Below are 15,327 nucleotides of genomic sequence, written 5' to 3'. Positions count from 1 at the left end.
ATTTGCACAAGTTAACCCTGTGACTTTATTGCCCCCAGGGAACATCTCTCTCTGAGCCTCTCATGGCCCAAGGAAAAAGTTTGCCTGCTGCCTATTTTATTTTTTTAAGGGGAGATAGTTCGCATAATCTATATAAAATAAGCCACTATTCTGGAAAAGATGATTGGTTTATTAAAAATATATAACGTATATTTTTAAACGGGCTGAATTGACATTCTACAGGCGAAGTGCTTGAAGAACGGAGAGGCGCTGGGAAGGCATCACTTCCCGTCCCTCCTCCTCCATCTGTCCTGCCCGGCTGTCTGTCTAATGAGGGTGTTATTTTTAAAAACTCAAATAAGGTTTTGTTCGGATATTCAGGATGGCACAAGATGAATCCAAGCACTCATTGGCCTCTTCGCTGGCCGTGAAGCCGCAAGCCCTGGAGCACACACAGTCTCTATTTCCAGACACGACACTGCATGGTCTGTGGGTTGGGATCCAAGGAGGTGGGGTCCCTGCTTGATTTTCCAAACCTTGTGACCGGTGCGTGAGCACCTTGAAGAGCGGAATTAAGGGAAGGTCAAAACTATTGCAGTGCGTCGGGGGTCATTGTTCTTTAGTTTTGAGTAATTACAGAAATATAATAGCAAATATTTATTGACATCTACTATGCTCTCAGAACAGTGATAATAGTATTGAAAGGATTATTTTTTTTAATATTTACCAGAATCCATGATCTTTTTCAATATTATTTCCATTTTATAAATGAGAGAACTGATGCTCACAAAGGATCAGTTTAGTAAATTACAGACCTCTGACTGGAACTCATCCACCTCTTATTAAAATATTTATCCTCCTAACCAGTATATTACACAAAAATTCTGTAGATATGATAAAAGCCAGTAAATTTTTAGCATATTTTTTGGTTTCATAAATAAATCAGTCCTTTAGCAGTTTCTAATAAGTTTCACCTGAAGCCAAAAGGAGACAAGCTTGTTTATGCACAATTCTGGAGAAAGAAGAATGACCTTGGAGCTTTTGCCTGACTTTGGGATTCCATGATCCCTTACATTATATGTGGGAAGGTATTTGCAGGGAAATCCGTGGGCTGTAATTTCTGCACTGCCAGAGTCTTTGCTCCCACGATACTCATGCTGGGAGCCTGTGGCTGACTTGCTCCATTCTTCAAAAAGATATCAAGCTCCCCAGACTCTCTGCTTTTAATTTAAAATTTTAATTTATACTTTTCCATGGATGATACTGAGACAGACATGGCTGTGAGTAAATATGTCAGGATAATCTATTGAATGGAATTAAAATGGTATGTGCTTGGGAAACATTTTAATTTCCTCTTGCTGATTTCTTTGCCAACTATAATGAACAAATTGAGAGGCTGAGTTTTAAAGCTGTTCAGGATTTGGGGGAAGGAACAGTGGACTGGGAGCCAGGCGACAAATAAATAACATGAATTGTTCTGTGTGGCTTCTCAAGGCGTCCCTGTCTAGCCACAGGACAGCTTCTGAAACAACTGTCTATGACAAGTAGGCAGGTGTGAGAGTGAATGCCCTCATTGCCTTTTACAACTCCACATGGAATTCCACACCATTGGCAAGGACCCGAGGGGCAAGGAGTATGGGGCTGGATGATGGGAAAGGAGAAACTTTTATCATTCTTATTTTAATAGACAATTTTCTTCTTTACCCAAGGGCTCGTTGCTTCTGAAATGACTTTGCCTTATGCTGTAGCCCTACCTTTTAAGACAAAATTGCAAAGGAAGAAAGTGGAAAAGAGGAGGCATTCCAAAGCCATGTGGTGATTCCAAACATGAGATGACCATCCACCAATGGCTTGTCCAGTGCATTGTTCTTTGGAGAGACCCTTTGCTGAAATCCGTGTTTGTCCTTCGTCTACCCTAAGATGCACCTTACCACTGCCTCTGAAAATTGCATCAACACCTAATGGTGTCTCCTTGGGTTGGGAGTGAGGCCCTTAGAATAATTTTCCCTCTTCTTTGGTGTCCTGCAGCATCTGTGCAGTAAATGTCTCTTAAAGGATTTGAACGTATCGCTCTGAAGCTGCTGGCCTGAAGTAATCCATTCAACTGTGATCCTATTCCCGTTACCCCATTGCTTTTGTACCCTTCAGCACTTCCACAGTTTGCATTTGATTTCAGTAATCTCTCAATCTGCTTGAGAATGGAATGTTCTGGGTATCAGATTCTTCTACACTGAGGGTTGCTCTTTTTATACAGTGAAGCTGCCCAAGACAAGGACACCACTGCATAAGCCATCGCAGCCTGTGGGCCAAGTGAATTCTCTTTCAGGTGTACACAGTCATACTGATTGATCTCTCAATTATGTATTTTTAGAAATACAGCATTTTACCAATGAACGGTCATCAATCTACAAACCAGCCCATCAACCACTGTGTCAACACACTGTGAAGGAGGCCTGACAAAAATACAAAGTTAAAGTTGTCTCAGTGGGTTTAGCTGAGAAAATAAAACTTAAAGGGAAGTGAGATCCTACTGCAGAACACTACCTAGGTCAAGTGCAGAATGCTTCTGAAGAGTGAGAAATTTGGGGGAGTGGAAGGAAATTTTATTAGAAGTGGAAGAATCTATAGGTAGACTGGAAAAGCACTGCATCAATTTGCCAAGTAATACTAAAAATGTAAATCTCGTGTTATTTCTGATCTCTTAGCTAGCACAATAACTCGTCTTGAAGTTGGGCTCAAACAACCCTAAATCAAATTCTATTCTTTATATATTTGGAAATACAGAAAGAGAAGGCTTCAGAACTCCTTGGAAAACGATAAGCAAATGGATTCAGTATCACTGGGTTGAACCGACAAACACTCCAAGATAACGGTGGTTGAATTATATTTTTCCCAATGAAGCAACAGAGCTCCCTGACAATGGGGATAGGGCAGACTCTGTCTAAAGGTTTGCTGTCTGCTGGGTGCAGTTCTGACTTGTACATGCGTTACTTCGTTCAGCCTTGGAATAGCATTGAATAATGCTCTGAGGTAAATATGTTTTTACGTCACAGATGGGGAAATGGAGGTTCAGAGAGGCTAGAGGAAATGCCTGTCTGTGGGTGTCAGTAAGCAGGGGAGCCCTCGTCTGTCTGACGCCATGGTCGTCTCCGTAGAATCACAGTATACTATCAGCATAATGCTCAATTTACACGTTATCAGTGAAGCTCATAAAGAACTTTTGATTCCCATCGTTCTCAATACTGTCAAGATCCGCCTGGATGATCCATCTGACCTGGAAGTTAGTTTAAGCCCTCATTGACAAGGGCCACCACTGCATGGCCACTATGTATTCCTACTTTCCAATATGTGCAGTCTCTTTCATTCCAGCTCATTTGCACAGAGACCTCATTAAGCCTTCCGGTACATCGAACCCACCAGCTTCTCTCTACCCATCAGCCCCTCCTACCTTCACTTCTCCTTTTACTCAATTATTTTTCAATTCCTTTAATCCTTGGCTTCTTCGCTCTTGTTCATTGGCATACTCCAACACTGGATGAACCTAACCATCCATGTTCTCTATGCCTGCAGCTGAGCAGTGCTGGAGAATATCCTCAAAGCTGGCAGAGTATTGTCACTATAAATCCTTGGCAAGCAATACAAATGGGACCTCAGTGCTGCCTGTGAATCCTAGGATACTTCCCCAGTAATTTTGCTCTTATTTTCTGCAACAGCTATTTCACTTTTTCTTGTATCCACCTTCTCCTCTCTCCTACTCTCCCCTTTACCTTCAACTGATAACTTTGCCCTCTACTTTCGAGAAAATAGAAACCATCACTCAGTGGCCTCCTTGCTTTCCCTTAGCCAGATTCACAAACCTATCTGTGTTTCTAGTATTTTTTTCTTCTCTTGTTATACAACAGTTGAAGCATCCTTCCATCATGTGCCTTCAATAGCCTACTTTTTCACCCTCGCCATTTTTCCTGTGAGGTATCCCCTTTCTCCTGTATCATCAGTAGCTCCCATTCAATAAGACCAGTATCATTAGTATATACATATTGGAATGTAAGAAACTGGCCATTGTCTTATTCACAGTTGCTTCTCTAGTGTTTAAAACTGGGCTACTCAAAGTGGAGTCCCCAGCATATCAACATCATTACAGAGCTTGTTATAAATGCAGAATTTTGGTCCCCACCTAGACATAGTGAATTAACAAGATGCAGAGGTAATTTGTGGGCATATAAAAGTTTGAAAAGTCCTAGCACCCGGTAGATATTCAGTAAATAATTTTAAAATGAATAAATAAATTCTTAAGTGTTTCCAATCTTAGAATAAACAAACTAAAACAAAACGAAAACCCTCTGGACAGCCCAATGCCCTTTCTGGCTCCTATTTTTCTTCCCACCTTTGCTGCCAACATTCTTGAAAGTGTTGGCTGCAAATATTGTCATCAGCACTTCACTCCTCATTCACTGCTTCCCCCTTTCTTTTGCTCTGGCTCCCTACCCCTTTCCTAAACCGCAGACCCTCTTGTTACATGACTGTTGTCTTATGGCTGCAGGGATACAGTAGTCTCTTCACTGGTCCTTCTGCTTGTTGTCCTGCTATAGTTTGTTCTCCAAAGAAAGCCCAGCATATTCTTGCAAAAAGCGTAATTTGGGGGCCGGCTCCATGGCCGAGTGGTTAAGTTCGCACGCTCAGCTGTGGTGGCCCAGGGTTTGGATCCTGGGTGTGGACATGGCACCGCTCGTCAGGCCATGTTGAGGCGGCGTCCCACATCCCGCAACTAGAAGGACCTGCAGTTAAGATATACAACTATGTACCGGGGTGGCGGTGGGGGGGGCGGGGCGGGGAAGAAAGCACACACACATAAAAAAAGCATAATTTGTATCATGACGTGCCTCTCTTAAACCTATTCAAGGATTCCCCATTATACCTAGAATAAAATGCAGACTTTTCCTTGCACCACCCCAGCCTGGAATCTACCCGTTTCCCCATCTGCCATTCTTGGACCACTCTGGCTTCCATTCTGTTCTACCTGAGTCAGTCTTTGTCCCAGGCCCAGCACATCTGCCCTGGCCTCTATCTAAAATACTCTCTGTAACCAACACATGTGCCTGGTGTTCTGTCTCAGTTTCAACCTTAAATTGTCATTTCTTCAGAAAGCCCTGTCTCTAGACTGCCTATCTGAGTAGGGCTTCCCATGCTGTCTCCTACACGTGACTGTCCTAGTGGTCACCTCAGTTCAGTTTGTAGCAGTATACAGGTAGTAAAGCAGTTTGTTGATTGCATATTGCTGCCATAAATCTGAAAGTACCGTGAGGGTAGAGACAGTGATTTTTCTGCTCAACATCTTGTCATTAGGACCCAGTAGAGTGTCTGGCACTTAATAAAGTCTGGCACTTAATAAACTGGTGCTTAATAAATATTTGTTAAGTGAATGGGTAAATTTACACTTTTTATGATGTCCATGAAAGTGATAGGGTATCTTTTATCTCTTGTGTTCTATCATTCGCCTAAGATCATAAGAATCTTGAAGGCAGGCACAGTCTCTTACGAGGGCGTGGATTGCTCTCTTTATTTTGGCCTTGCCTCTGTCTCCTTGGGAAACTAATAAAGTTGCTTTCCTAACGCAACCTGTGAATTTACAGGGACTTGAAGTCTGGGAAGGAGGAGCCCAATCGTTCCTTATTTTGTTCAGAGCTCTTTCTCTTGCCTTTCTCCCTACCCTTTCTTTTCATAATTATGTTTAGCACCCTGTGCTTTACCTTCTGTTGCCATGCGAGGAGTTCCCCCTCTCTCCTCCCACAGCCGTGCAGTTTAACCCCTCTTTCATGGTTGTGAGCAATTTCCACCTCTTTGCAGGGCCATCTTTCCACATAAATCACTCCTTTCATGGTCCTTCATCGTGTCAGGTGCTCTGTTCTGAACTGCCTTCAGCCTGGCTGCGTCACGTGGGCGGCGAGAATGCGGAGCTGCTCTCTGTGTTCAGGTAGAGGCCTCGCTGTGCTCTGGGGATGGGAAGTTCCCCTTGCCTGCTGCGGGCCCCGTGAGCACTGTTCTGATGGACTCATAGATCATTGGTCATGGCTGAAACCACAGCACATCATCACCCTGAAGCTGATTTTCTGCTTCAAGTGGCACCGTGTTCAGGAGACTCTGCACCTTCCTTGGTTTTGTTTCAAATACGTTCTTTCCTCCTGGGCCTTCATCCTGCATGCATTTGTATAGGTTTTCTCCTTTTCTCTGGGTAGCCCCCCCTCCCACCTACACATACGCACACGCACACAAGCACACGCTCCCTTACTGTGTATTAATGTTAGTGCCCACTCCAGCTGCTGTTAGTGTGACTCCGCCTTCCAATTAAGAGCAATCTTCAGATGTCATGTATCTGGCAGCCTTCGAACTCAATCTCTTGCACTACGGAAATAATCTCATCCAGACCCTCTGTGCGCAGCTGGCATCCCCGCCCTGACTTCTGCAGAGCCACTCGTGGATATTCTCCACCAACACCCTATCAGCAAATATTAGCTCTAGCAGAGTGATTGCTCTCACTGCATTTCGACTATCTGATTCATAAGGTTTTCCCTTCCATATTGTAGGGTCCTTGTTGATGCTCGAGGGTTAGCTGTGTTTGTAACTCAGGAAATAACTGAGTAGTTAAAGCTTCCCAGGAGAACAGCGTTGTGCAGTTTCGAATACCTTGGGAAGGGATCTAAAAATATTTCATTTTGGCTTGCCTCCTCTCTTTTCCTTTAAAAATTCATTTATTATTTGTCGTTAAATTCTCTAAACCAAGATCTTCTTCCTCTCCTTTTTCAAACTGGCAATATTAATAGATTTTGATACGTGTAAGGTTCTTAGCTGAAATTCAGTTAACTCAATTTGTGAAAAAATGCAAAGGACAAAACAAAAGCAAAAAACAAACTAATATTGTGCATGAATTTAAAAAGGAAGTTCAAAGAAATGCATTTGGGGCTTTATCTTTCAACCCCATCACCTTTGTCAGCATTTCTTTCATTGAGAACTCTCTAGAAGGCTGTTTTATTTATTTTTTATTCACTTATTTTTTTGTGTGTGGAAGATTAGCTCTGAGCTAACATCTGTTGCCAATCTTCCTCTATTTTATGTGGGACGCCACCACAGCGTGGCTTGATGAGCGGTGCTTGATCTACACCTGGGATCCCTGGGCCACCGAAGTGAAGCCTGTGAACTTAATCACTATGCTACCAGGCCAGCCCCCCAGAAGGTCCTTTTAAAGGAAGGGAGCCGGGTGGGCAGAGACAAGGTTCTCAGGGATTCCTAGTGGTAGTATTATTTTTAAAATTTTATATACATAAAATTGTAAAACTAGGTATAAATTTTTTTTTTTCCTTTTTTTAAAGATTGACACCTGAGCTAACAACTGTGGCCAATCTTTTTTTTTTTTCCTACTTTATCTCCCCAAATCCCCCCTGGTACATAGTTGTATATCTTAGTTGCAGATCCTTCCAGTTGTGGCATATGGGATGCTGCCTCAACGTGGCCTGACGAGCGGTGCCATGTCCACACCCAGGATCCAAACCAGTGAAACCCTGGGCCGCCGCAGCAGAGCGCGCGAACTTAACCATTCGGCCACGGGGCCGGCCCCTAAATTTCTTAACTTTATACCCTTAGATGACTCTAAAACTAAAACCATAAATCATACACATATATAACCACTAGAGTTAAAATCCACAACTTTAACGGAAAAGGTGATTTTTTATTAAAATTAATTCCAAGTTGCAATGTGAATATGGTACTGACGGCTGTCAGAACATCACTTTTGACTCCAGCTTGTGCCATGACGACCAAGTTCTCCTCCACACTGGTCCAGTCCCACTTTTGGGAACCTTGGCTGTCATGGTGGACCTGGCCTCATTCAACCTTCCTGGGCAGGAATACATTGCTGACTCAGTGAGTCCCCCTCTGTATTTTTCTCATTAGCCTGAAACAAGGAAAAAAGTACTCTTTCATGCCGTTGTAATAATAAACACAAATTGGAACACTTAAATCTAATTGTGGTCATACCACCTCAAGAATATGTGTACATTGTATCTTCCCAGAGTATTATAAAAATGAAAACACTAATTTAAAAAGTACAAGTAGAGAAGCCATGGACCTTGTGTGTGTGTGTGTGTGTGTGTGTGTGTGTGTATGTAACTCACAGAGAGACATAAGCATACATATATCTCTAAGGACATCTACTTCACCTTATGTGCGTTCTTTTCTTTTTTAATGCTTTTTTTTTTTTTTTGCTGGGAAAGATTTACCCTTAGCTAACAACGTTTGCCACTCTTCTGCTGTCTTTTTTTTTCCTCCCCAAAGCCCCAGTAGATAGTTGCGTATTCCAGTTTATTCTAGTTGTAAGTCCTTCTAGTTCTGTTATGTGAGCTGCTGCCACACCATGGCTGCTGACAGATGAGTCGTGTGGTTCTGTACCTGGGAACTGAACCAGGGCTGCCAAAACAGAGTGCACTGAACTTTAACCAGTAGGCCGTCAGGGCTGGCCCTGTGGGTTCTTTTTTTCCAGCTTTATTGAGATGTAATTGACATATAACATTGTATAAGTTTAAGGTGTAAAACGTTGATTTGATGCATTCATTTATTGCAAAATAATTGCCAGTATAGCATAAGCTAACACCTCCATCCCATCCCATTTAGAAATGCTAAAAAAGAATTAGCATTTCTTTTTTATGGTGAAAACATTTCAGATCTACTCTCACAGCAATTTTCAAGTATTTAGTACAGTATAATTAGCTACGCTATTCTGTGGCTTCTTTTGATGCCAGTTTGAAAAACATTGTTTTCCATCTTTTCATTATTATAAATGTGTATTGATCTCCTTCCTACTAGATGCCAGGTGGACTGTAGGAGGTGCTAGGATACAAAATGAAGACCCCCCACGTGGTTCCTATCCATGTGGTATTTACAGTCTAACAAATAAGTGTGTAAATAGTTAAGTCCAATGTTGTAAATTCTGTGAAGAAGTCCGGGGTCTTTGATGTTAACATTGCATTACAAAGAAAGCGGAGGTTTAGAAGGATGAGCTTGTATTAGACATTAAACTCTGTTTACCACTGTCTACTCATTGAGGCAGAGAGGCACGTAATGTATTTTATATGTTGTATATGTTCTATCCCAATAACAAAAGTGGAAATATAAAGACTTTTTCTGGTAACTGCAGTGTCTCAAAATGCCAGTTGTCAATTCTTTGAACACTAACATGTATAAAGTTATCCATGTAGGAGAGGCACTGTTTGTTAGGCTGGCTTAGAAGCCTTGTTCTCCAGCTACCAGATTATCTAAATGTCCCTGCAGCTATCAGTGCAAGTAAGTGAGGGGTGGCATTTGCTTTCAAATTAGACATGATTTTCAGATATGTATTGCATTGTGTTCAGATTTAAGATTGTAAAAACTTCAACATCTAGCATGCAGGCCACAGAGACATCTCCCAACCACTCTGTCTTAAACATGTCCCCAGACCCCCTGGCACTCTCCATTCCTTACCCTGCTTTATTTCTCACCCCTTATCATTTTCTGAAACTAATATACTTATCTCTTTACCTGCTTTCTTTGTCTCACTGGACATAACTTTAAGAGGCATGATTTGCCCAGATTTTCAGCTCCTGGAACATTCTCTAGTACATATTAGACACTCATGAAGTACCTGTTGTGTGAATCATGGCACTTTTTAATTTTGTATTTTCAGAAGCAAAATACAGAAATAAAAACAAATGTAACGAACACAAACAAAAAAATTAAAGTTGGCCAATTTCACTTTTTAGGAAGATTTTATCATTTTCATAAATTCCAACCTGTCTCTGGTTTCTTTAAGGCAGTGGTTCTCTGCCTTAAATTCGCTAGAAATACAAATTCAGCCGGTCTCCAACCCACTGAACCAGAAGCTCTGAGGAGTCGGGCTCAGCAATTTTTTTTAGAAAGGTCTCTAAGTGATTCCAAGGCACATTAATGTTTGAAAACTACTGCTTTAAGGCCTGGGTTTCCCCTAACTGCACCTGCTCCTCTGAAAACAAAGCCCATCTTCCATGTTTGGTGGAGTTGGAAACAATGCTTTGCCTGCAAGATCTCTTCTTTTCTTTTCTTTTTTTTTTTTTTTTGAGGAAGATTAGCCCTGAGCTAACATCTGCTGCCAATCCTCCTCTTTTTGTTGAGGAAGACTGGCCCTGAGCTAACATCCGTGCCCATCTTCCTCTACTTTATATGTGGGATGCCTACCACAGCATGGCTTGACAAGTAGTGCGTAGGTCCACACCTAGGATCTGAACCAGCAAACCCTGGGCCGCCAGAGTGGAGCATGCAAACTTAACTTCTGTGCCACCAGGCTGGCCCCTGCAAGATCTCTTTGTGGCATCTCTTGCCTCTTTCTGATTCTAATTTCTGCCTCTTCTGTTCCCACACAGCTAGCGGGGCTTAAGGATGTTCAAAAGTCACTTTGAAATATCCTTCCTGTTCTCTTAAGCTATTTTGCCTCCTATGAGAAAATTCAATAAGCACCATAAATCTGAGGGAAACTGATTGAATAATGTCAGCCAGCTCGTGCTGACCTTATTACTTGAATTCTCAAGCCACAAGCACTTTTGTTTTGAGGAGAAGACCACAGCCCTTAAGTCCAGGACCTCGGGCACCAGGCTGCCTAAGTGCGGATTCCGGTCTCGGATGATAACAGCTCTGGAACTTCAGGAGTCCTGGACTGCTCTGTGCCTGTCTCCTCATCTGTAAAATGGAGATCGTAATAGAGCATATCTCAAAAGGCGGTTGTGAGGATAGAGTGATTTGATATGTGGAACGTTCTCAAACTGCACCAGGCACAGAATAAGCACTGTTAGATGTTAATTGTGATAGATTTGTAATGGATTCTGTCTTATCATGGACCAGTAGGTAGGGTTAGTTTGGAATGTAAGGATTTTAAATACCTGAAAGAGATTTCAAGAAGTCAGAAAGCTGTCAGTAATGTTGCTGGACTTTCCTCTTGCGTCTCCCTGATTTAGGATAACAACTTCTCCTCTATGTGCTGCCTGTTGAGGAAAGTTGAGAACATCGCCGTACACAGCAGGGAAGGAGCCAGGTGTGGAGGAGCACTTAGGCCTTAGGGTCCTTCCCTGAGCTCTTCTTCCTGCAGTTCAGAAGACAGTGAAAGAGTCTGTTGTAATGGAAGAAAGCAAAAAGCCTTGCAACTACACTTCTTCTGAAGTGCAGAAACATTATGAGGAAAATCACTGTCCTCAACCAACATCATCGTTCTCCCACAGTCATCACTCACGAGGTCCTAGGACTGCACAGACTCAGTGACCCGGCTCTGCCCCACCCCCCCGACCTCCAGAGAGAGAGATTGACCCAGTTATTCCTCTCTATTTGCCCTCTGTGCCCACTCCTGAAGCCCAGGTTTGAGAGCAGGTGAACTGGGCGCTGCCCATCTACCTGGGGTACATCTACCCCAGGGGTGCACGAGGCAGTCCCAGGGCTGTGTGGCAGGGCACTGAGAGTGCTCCGGCCCTGGAGGGTAGATTTGGACTGACGTACTTCAAAGTCAGCTCCTACTAGACCCCATGGTAATTTGAGCTGGTTGCATGCACCCCAACCTGCATTTGTGGGTCTTACACAAGGGGAGTGATAGTTTTAAGGTAATACTTTCCAAGATCTCAAATTTCCTAAAATCAGCTGCCTGAGAAAGTGCCTGAGATTGAATTAAAATTCTGGCTCTCCTCCCTGACTGCTCCACTTTACTAATTGTCCAGGAGAGAATTTTCCTTCACTCTCTTTGTCACCTGCACCACCCACCTGCTCTCAGAGGACCGCTCTTGAAGGAGAGTCCCACCAAAGCACAGCAGAGAGGCAATGAAGGCCACAGCACATTATGTCACCAGTGACAAGTTCATGGCAAAGCTGGGGCCATCTCCATCTTGGAATTAGAAGTCAGAGAAGGAGATGTTTTCTACAGTGGGCAGTGTGATCTGGCATATTAAAATAAACAGTATTTCAATTTCCCGGCCTTCCTGAGTGTATTGGGTTAAACAAGATGCTTGTAAGTGAAAGAGTAGCAGGTCTTCAGCAGTCCTTTGGTGAGGCCTGGCCAAACGTTAGCAGCATCCTGTCCAGATGTGGAGAGACTGGATGAAATTAATGCTGGGTTACAAAGCCCCTTGCAAATCAGGTATTCTCTCATTCATTGCTTTAAAAGAAACTGAAGGAGAAACTAATTGAATTGTCAGCTGTGCAATCATTAAAATAATTTTTGAAGCTATATTACCATGTGATTTTTGGCATATATCTTTGAAAAGGTTCAAAGAATCGAGTGACATTGCTATACAAGATTTATATTTGCATCTCCTTGCTTATGTGATTAGGTTTCTCTCAAAGCAAAAATAGGAATAGAATTCATCCTGAGCTTTATTTCATTCTATCAGTAATGATCTTTGTCTACTATGTAATTTAAAAAAGCTTCATCTATCCCATTAAGAGCTATGTTTCCGGTAAAAGTTTACATTTTATGTTTAATTATTACTTAACAACATGTACAGTATATTTATATTGTTTTGTCTATATTATCCTTGTAATGATAACTCATTCTGAAAGAAAATACTATTACTCAGAGCTTTATTGTCACAAAACATAAAAGAAATTTAAATTTCAATCTGTATATATAGTTGCAAATAAATATGATAGCTGATCAATAGAAGATTTTTAAGTATAAAACGTTATATTAGGATAAAATCTTGTAGAAGACATAATGGAAACAAGTTTAAGTTTAAAAAAGTAACAATGCACATTTTGTGAATAATAAGAGCTTATTCATGATTTTTGGAAATAGGTATCGTGAGTATCAAATCACTAAGGTATTTAAATTGCATTGAACGTATATATCTGTGTATATATACATATATATAAAGGAATATTTTGACATTTTAATTATAAAATGTGAATATTCTCCACAGAACATGCTTTACAACTATAACTTACGTTTTAAAAATTATAGGGGCCGGCTCCATGGCCAAGTGATTAAGTTCTCACGCTCCACTGCAGCGGCCCAGGGTTCAGATCCTGGGCGTGGACATGGCACCGCTCATCAGGCCACGTTGAGGCGGCGTCCCACATCCCACAACTAGAAGGACCTGCAGCTAGGATATACAACTGTGTATAGGGGGAATTTGGGGAGATAAAGCAGAAAAAAAAAAAGAAGAAAATTGGCAACAGTTGTTAGCTCAGGTGCCAATCTTTAAAAAAAAAAAATGAAGACATTAAAAAAAAGTTATAAAGATCTCTTCTTGCCATACTTTGAAAGCACCTACTTATCACCCCACCCCTACCTCCTGGCCACTCACACCTGCTGAGTGACAGGTGGGCCTGTACATAGGAAAGACCTCTTTGATTGAAAGCTAGTATTATTATCTATTATCTAGTATTATCTCCCTCCTACCAAGCAGGGAGAGTACCTTGCTAGACTGAGTGCTGTCCCCCTTGAACAGAAGCTGTCACTTTGGTGCTCCAGTATCATTCTGTTCCCTTGAGTGTTCAGGCTGTGTCAGGCTGGTCACTTTCTTTCAAGGGAAAAGAGCATGTCCAAAATGTGTGCCCTCTCTCCTCCGTTGTCAGTGTCTTTGGCGATCTTCTTGTCTCCTGGGCCCTATGGGAAGGATCTCTGCTCTCAATGAAAATGGGATCAGAGTTGGTGAAGTAGGGCGGTGTTTTTCCCTGTCTCCTCCCCCGGACTCACGTTCTTCCTCCTCAGGAGGCACACCCCGTACCCTCTCTGCTTGGACATATGGATATCCAGGAAGCAGCCTGGCTGCTAATTGCACCTTCCCATTTGTCCAGAGATCGCAACTCAGATTCTGACTAGAGGGTTGAGTAGTCAGGGGGCACACCTAGGCCCCTTTAACCATGCCATTCATTGCAAACTCACATTTATAAAGGATTCCCTTCTCTCAATTTTCCATTACAGGTTCTAAGTTCATGGGGCACAAATGCAAATTTTCCTCCTGACCAGCAGGCACAATTATTTCTTCATTAAACCTGATAGCCTGCAGGTCATACACACCAAAAAGCCAATTCTTTTTTTGTCCAGAGCCTCCAGTTGCTGGGAAGGGTAGGTGAGAGGTGTGACAGGTAGAGCTTGCCTCTCTATCTTCGTGACAACAGAGGCGACATCAGCCACGTTGCTCTCAGGGCCTAGGGAGGGGAGGGAAGGAGGAACTCTGCCTGACTGTTTTCTCTTTCCCTCTCCTGACATCTTAGAGGTAGCCACAATTTACTCAAAAATTGTTGGCTTTCTTTGAAGAAGCTTTTTAGTTTGATGTAGTCCTCATTTGTTTATTTTTTTCTTTTGTTTCCTTTGCCCGAGTAGACATGGTATTCAAAAAGATACTGCTAAGACCAATGTCAAAGAGTGTACTGCCTGTGTTTTCTTTTAGGAGTTTTATGGTTTCAGGTCTTACATTCAAGTCTTTTATCCATTTTAAGTTAATTTTTGTGTATGGTGTAAGATAATGGTCTACTTTCATTCTTTTGCATGTGGCTGTCCAGTTTTCCAATACCAGCAAAATGAAAAGACAACCTACTGATGGGGAGAAGATAATTTCAAATCATATATCTGATAAGGGGTTAATATCTAGAATATATAAAGAACTCATACAACTCAACAAAAACAAAAGACAACCTGATTAAAAAATGGCCAGAGATGAACAGATCTTTTTTTAAAGACAATATACAGATATACAGATGGACAACAGGCACGTGAAAATATGTTCAATATCACTAATTATTAGGGAAATGCAAAACAAAACCTCAATGAGATATCACCCCATGCCTGTCAGAATAGTTACTATTAAAAAGACAAGAAATAAGTATTGGAAAGGCGGTGGAGAAAAGGGATCTCTTGTACACTGAAGTGTAAACTGGTGTGTCATCTATGGAAAATAATATAGATATTCCTCAAAAAATAAAAAATAAAACTACGATGAGAGCCAGCTATTCCACATCTGTATATTTATCCAAAGAACACAAAAACACTAATTCAAGAAGATATGTGCATCCCTATGTTCATTGCAGCATTATTCACAATAGCCATGACTTGGAACTTGGAAGCAACCTAAGTGCCCATCAATGGATGAAGGGATAAAGAAGATGTGGTATATATACATATATAATGGAATACTACTCAGCCATAAAAAAAACAAAATCGTGTCATTTGAAGCCACATGGCTGGACGTTGAGGGTATTATACCAAGCAAAATAAGTCAGACAGAGAAAGACAAATACTATATGATTTCACTCATATATGGAAGGTAAAACAACAACAACAAACAAACCTATAGATACAGATAACAGATT

The 15,327-nt window shown here is 41.8% G+C and overlaps 1 protein-coding gene across 12 annotated transcripts in view; it reads left to right on the top strand.

The window, feature by feature from the left end:
* OPCML (opioid binding protein/cell adhesion molecule like) overlaps window positions 1–15,327 on the top strand; it is a 1,020,156-nt gene that overhangs the window by 782,918 nt on the left and 221,911 nt on the right. The gene's annotated exons all lie outside the window — the stretch shown is intronic.

Source organism: Equus przewalskii, chromosome 6 (assembly GCF_037783145.1).
Source record: "Equus przewalskii isolate Varuska chromosome 6, EquPr2, whole genome shotgun sequence".
Classification (NCBI taxonomy): domain Eukaryota; kingdom Metazoa; phylum Chordata; class Mammalia; order Perissodactyla; family Equidae; genus Equus; species Equus przewalskii.
Note: the sequence above shows the minus strand (reverse complement) of the source record. Positions and strands in the feature narration are given on the sequence as shown.